Source organism: Stegodyphus dumicola, chromosome X2 (assembly GCF_044657685.1).
Source record: "Stegodyphus dumicola isolate Sdum_Otavi_A_Nest chromosome X2, ASM4465768v1".
Classification (NCBI taxonomy): domain Eukaryota; kingdom Metazoa; phylum Arthropoda; class Arachnida; order Araneae; family Eresidae; genus Stegodyphus; species Stegodyphus dumicola.
The window spans coordinates 68,982,672-68,989,022 of NC_140781.1; positions in this window are offsets into that span (position 1 = coordinate 68,982,672).

The window sequence follows — 6,351 nt, forward strand, 5'->3', positions numbered from 1 at the left end:
TCAACATAAACAGTAAGATAAATCTTGAAGGTTCGATTCGGCATTGGTCGGAAAATGCACTGAACCCAGTAAAATAAACTGGATTATTGGCAAGACTTACCCAGACATTACGTCACTGTACGAAAAAGTATACAGTTGCCAAAGCAGTGATTTTTAACAACAAAGCACTTGTAGCTACTTCATATAAATTCAGATCAAGAAATCAGAAGGATAGTCTTCGAAGAACAGTCTTGAAGCCAAAGAAAGGAGAAACAGCTTGTTATGCTAGATCAGACTATGTTTGTCATCCGATGACGTACTTTCTCTGGGGGAGACAACTGCGATACTTTACCCTGTTAATGGATTTTTCGTAGTAGCAGATCGGGGTAAGGTAAAGGTAGTCCTCCTACGACACGGCATCCTGTAACACGACCGTTTCGTTATAACACGAATCATAAATTGTGAGAACCCCCCTACAACACGGCATCCTATAACATGGTTTTGCTCTAACATGATAAGAAAATTGCCCAAACAATCCCAGGAAATTTAACGAACTCCGCACGAAGTTTTTCCATGTTGAGCAGGATACCAACATTAGTCCACTTTGAAAACGGTGGCGGAAATATAGGCCAGATCTGCAGAGTCTCAAAAAAAGGCTCTGACCTAAATATCGGTCAGAGAAATTCTTCCCCCTTCCCCTTCAAGGTGTAGGGATAGTTATTGTCCGACAACCTTCCCTGCCACTCGTCCGATGACCTTCGTGCTTTCGCCCTAGTCTGTTACCTGAAAATTAACAAAGGCGATACCCTAAAGGAAAGGTTTCAAAAGAGTAGTAGTTTCACACAGAAATAGTAATTGAAAGGGAGGAAGTCTTTTTCCTATTTCTTGTTCTTTTAAGTAAACCGTTCCAAACTTTTCAGTCTTTTAAGGGTTAATACATAAAAATCCTTGTTTTGTAAGTCCTGCCAATTGTCTTCCAAGATCCGGTTCCCGTAAGAACAAAAATCCTCAGGAATACGAGCCACATGGTGGAGACCGACCGTTCAATTTTTAACCGGTAACAAGGGGAAATTGTTTCCTTCCATGACCGTCAAAGTATAGCACAATAGAAACAATACTCAGTCACAAAAGACCACAGCCCCCAGATACCAATTAAGGAACCTCACTATCGCAGATGTTGAGCGACATCAGGTCACAGTGTCACAGAGTTCGGCTTCCAAAATTCGAATCCTCCTCTACGTGGCCTGAAAACAAAAGTGTTTCATACCGCTGGTCCTCAGTCTGCGTTGTGCCACAGTGTGTTAAAGAAGACCTTTTTTACATTAAGACATTAAGTTTCAGTGCCAAAATATGCCCGATTAAGATAAAAGAACAACGTTTAAGAGAAAATTTATTTCTTTACAAGTAAAAATACAAATCTTGGATCGTCTTTTAAAGGGAGAAAAGACATCTCACATTGGAAAAAGTCTTAATTTGAATGAAGCAACAGTCCGGACTATTAAGAAAAATTGAAAAGAAATAAGAAGTGCAGTTGCTGAAAAATCTTCGACATCCTCAAAACGTGCAGTTCGCTCCCGGCACCAATAATTGAGAAGATGGAAAGGCACTCAGCATTTGGATTGATGATAATTGTCAGAAAGGTCTTCCGTTGAATGGTAATATCATTAACCAAAAAGCACAAAATTTACAAGCAGCTTAAAGAATATGAAGAATCCTCTGTCAACCCAGATTTTGTGGCAAGTAAAGGTTGGTTCGAAAATTTCAAAAACTGTTTTGCCATTCATAGCATAAGAATTCAAGGAGAATATGCATTGGATTATTGTGAAGCTGCTAGGATGTTTCCTGAAAAAATTCAAAATATTATAGTAGAGCAGGGATAAACAGCAGATCAACTATTGAGTGCCGACGAAACTGGGCTGTGGTAAAAAAATGCAAAGTAGAATCTTTATATCGAAAAAAGAAAAACCTTCATCCGGATTTAAGGTTTCTAAAGATCGCCTAACACTACGTTTGTGCAGTAACGCGTCGGGGAACTTTATGACAAAACCCTTGTTAGTTTACAGATCTTTAAATCCTCTTACGCTTAAAGGCGTAAATAAAAACGCCTTATCGGTATATTGGAAAGCAAATCCAAGAGCTCGGGTAACCGCAAATAATCTAAACACTAGCTTTTAAACTGTTTTGTGCCAGATATTGAACATTATACAAAGCAGAAAAATTTATGCTTCAAGACACTATTAATTACTATTAAATAATGCTGCATGTCACCCACAAGATTTGAATTATCCCAACGTCAAATTACTGTTCCTGCCACCTAACACTACTTCGTTACTCATGTAACACTCTTCGTTGGATCAATGTATTATTTATGCCTTCAAAATGTATTACATAAGAAGAGCTCAATTGGCAAACAGTAGATTTTAGACGTAACCGATTCAAAATTAATTAATGCAATCGAAGCTTGGAAGAAATTTAAAAAAAAAAGCAGACCTAGTAAATTTTAAAAAAAAAAGCACTGTATCGACTTCATATCGTCGTCACCGAAAGAACTGAAAACATCAACGTTACATGTGTGTTGAAAGAAGATATAACCCTCTTCAGTTGAAGTAGAAAACGTGCGTGAATCGTCAGAAAATGAAATTGATGGCATATTAGAACTCTAAGTCAATCGGAGGCGAAGATTTTCTGGACATGGCTGTTGAGAACATTGAAGATTTATTCGTGGAAGAAGAAATTGACGAAGCGGATCTGATGGAAATGGCATCCGAAGCTGTAAATCAAATTGATTCTGAAGACACTAGCACTGATGAAGATTGTGCAGTTAATAATTTAACAGTAAAAAAAATAAATAAATAAAAGAAGGCCTAAGCTTAGCTGAAAACCTCGAGTCATTTTTCTTGAATCAAACCTTTCCGCTGAAAGAAGCCGAAAATTCAAAAAGGATCTGCAAAACCGTCTAGCTCCATATCGAAAAATTTTCAATGACTTGGTAAGACCTAGTAAACAAAGTAAAATTACAGATTTTTTAAAGAGGGAAGAAGGCGCCAGAACTTTAAACGAAGAAAAAAAGTTCTGAAATAAAAGCGATCTCATTCCACCGAAAAAACGTTCTCGGTTGATTATACTAAGCAATGACGACAAAGAAATTAATTAAATTAAAATAACATTTTTGTTTTATGTTGTACATACATTAATATTTTTTAATAAAAATTAAAGTTATTTACGTAGAATTAAAAAAAAACTTGGTTTTAATAAGTTTTCGGAACGTAACCCTCCTTTTTGTACTGGATCTGAGTCTCGTACAACACAGTTTCACCCAACACGGCATTTTCTAGGAACCTACTTAACGTGTTATAGGAGGGTTACCTGTATTCGCAAAATATCTGTTTGCTTTATTAACGCGGTATAGCAAAGCGTATTAAATTGAAAATAGCACATAATTGAATAAAATGTAATTCCATGTAGAATTACTGATAATTTAAGAAAACATATAGGTCCTAGACCAACTTTAACGCTTCGATTTATTTTCCATTTTCATTTATTTTGTTACTGCAGTGCATCCGTGGGTAGAATTGAAATGCTTCTGCGGGTGAAAATTATGAAACACTCTCTAAATTTCTTCGCCAAGATCAAGACAAATATATTAATACATTTTAATGCTTCGTTTATCACATATATTTTAAAATTATTAAATAACTTGTACAGTTGTTTGATTGTTTAAAAAATTAATGAATTAAAGTTTATCTATCGGGAGTAAAAATAAGTCTCCATTGTTTTTAATCTGAAATTGGCCATTTATTGGTAAAGAATGGTACGTCATGTTTTATTGAAAGTATTGTCCATCGCTTGCACTTAATTTTCCTATCTTCCTGGCAGAAAACGGATCCCGCGTCGGAAGAACGCCTCATTTTTCCAGACTATCCACCAGTTAACCCAATTCTTGGTATCTTCATATGATTTGAAGCTCTTCTCAGACAGGTCATGCGTCATCAATTCAAACAATCGGTAATCAGAAGGTGCAATATCTATTGAATACAGTGGCGGGGGGGGACTTCTGATTTGAGCGTTTCTGTGAATAGGCTTTGAGAGGCGCCGCAACATGTGAATGAGAGTTATCATGTAAGAGAATAACTTTGTCATGCCTGAAGTAGGAATGGGAGAATTTTTCTTTGAGAACTCAACTCAATCTCATTAATTGTGTTTGGTTGAGAGCCCCAGTAACGGTTTCGTTCGGTTTGAGCAACTCATAGTTGGCAACAAGTTGATTCCACCATACACAGGACATGATTCTTTTCCATGAATTTTCGGCTTGGCTGTCGAATTTGAAGCATGGCCAGGTGGTCCCAATGGTTTCTTCTTTTTTTGAGTTATCGTAGTGGATTCATTTTTCATCCCCAGTTATGCTTGACAAGCAGCATTTCAGATGCAAAAAAATCGGCATTTCTACGCTTCAGTTCATATGGAAACTATTTTTCTTGACTTTGAATCACTCCCAATGATTTTAAACGATGTGAAATTGCTTGCTGAGCCAGTCCTAATGTAAATGCAAGTTGTACTTGCTTTTGGCACAAAACGTCATCCAATAACGTTTTCAATTCCGTGTGATCGTACACTTTTATCCTTCCGCTCCATTCTTTGATTTTGATATTTTTATCGTTTTCTGTTAAAAATTTACATATCTTTATTATTTTAGAAGGACTGAATTGTGTTTCAAATTAATATAACAAGTTTCTTATATAGTATTCAGATTTAAATGGAGTTAAGTATTCTGAACACTTTTTATATTGGTCATAATTAAAGACTAGAGGTAGTAAAAATCATAATCGAGCTAGTTCAATATATGTTTAATTATAGCTCTACTCGTGTTTTAAACTAACTTCTAACAAGTAAATGCAACATTTTAACTAAAAAAACTCTATAGATATTTTTCGCTTTAAGATTACATGTGCAAACACTTTTCTCCCAAAAGTTATGCATGCAGATATCAGGCTGTTGACTTAGGGTTAAATTATATATTACTCTTATTACTTAAAACAGTAGTCTTTTTTTTTTTTGAGTGCAGCCAATAAGTTTTCAAAGTAAATCATTGTTTTACATTTAATAACCTAAAAGATGTATTTCTTACGCTTCGAAAAATTTTACTGCAGTTATAATGAACTGATATTTTCTCGCTGTTACGTTTCAAATTCTTTTTTGAAAAAACTATTTGCGTGTGTAATGGAATGTGTGTATCTTATAATGGAAAAGATCCATTTTCTTATAATGGAAAAAATGAGTTATCTTATAATGGAATAACTTTTTATTATCTTTTATTGAATCGATTATTTACTGGAGTCTAATACATTTGTAGCAAAACTGCCAGTTTACTGTCAGAATATCTAATGTATGCTTGTTATTGCGTTTGTAAAATATCATTATCTATGCAAACTAAGTCCATTCTCTCTTGCAGTAACTATTTAATGTTTTAATATCAGTTAATATCTCTTTTTTATCCAAAGACTTGAAATGAAAGAAATAATTTCAACTAAATAACAAAATTTTTATTTTTGCGCAAAAAAATTAATAAAAAAATATAACAATAACAAACTGAAATCCATTCATTGAATTGATTATTTATTGATAGAGTTTAATGCATTTGATGCAATACTGCCAGTTTAATATCAGAATACCTAATATATGCTTGCTACTGTGTTTCAAAAATATCATTACCTATGTAAAATAAAATTAAGTTCATTTTTCCTTTCAGTAACTGAGCCCACCAGCGGCCGAGCGGTAAAGACGCTGAACACTGGTAGTTCGGTCCGAGGTTCGAATCCCGCGAACGGGCTGGCTGCGTGGGCGTTTTCGTGGTTTTTCCCCATGTGTAACGTGTATACGAGCCAGTTTCCCTTAGAAAGGCATCCCTCCCCTTAGGCAGATAGCCCTAGTGTGCTTTGCCGTAATTAAATACACATACACCTTTCAGTAACTATTTACTTTTTTATTCTCAGTTACTATCTCCTTTTCAACTATTAAAGACATGCAATGAAAGAAACAAGCTCAATTAAATAACAAAAAGTTTATATTTGTACATAAATTTAATAAAAAATTATAACAATAATTAAATAAATAATCCTGAAACTATATTAACAGTATTCTTTTTTACTGTTACACACAGTGTTGAGCTATAGGAAGCTCGAGTGACCACTTTGTTAAAATTTTGTTCAGTTTGAAGGCCCTTTGTTCTTTTTGCTCGGAATAAAAAGTACTTCTGCTTAATGTATACATGGCTGTATAATTAATAGTTCGAACTCAGATGGATCTCTTGAAAACTATTAGAAAAATCATTTAAATACAATTCGCCCTGAAGTGAATTCTGAAGAGGGAAGAAAA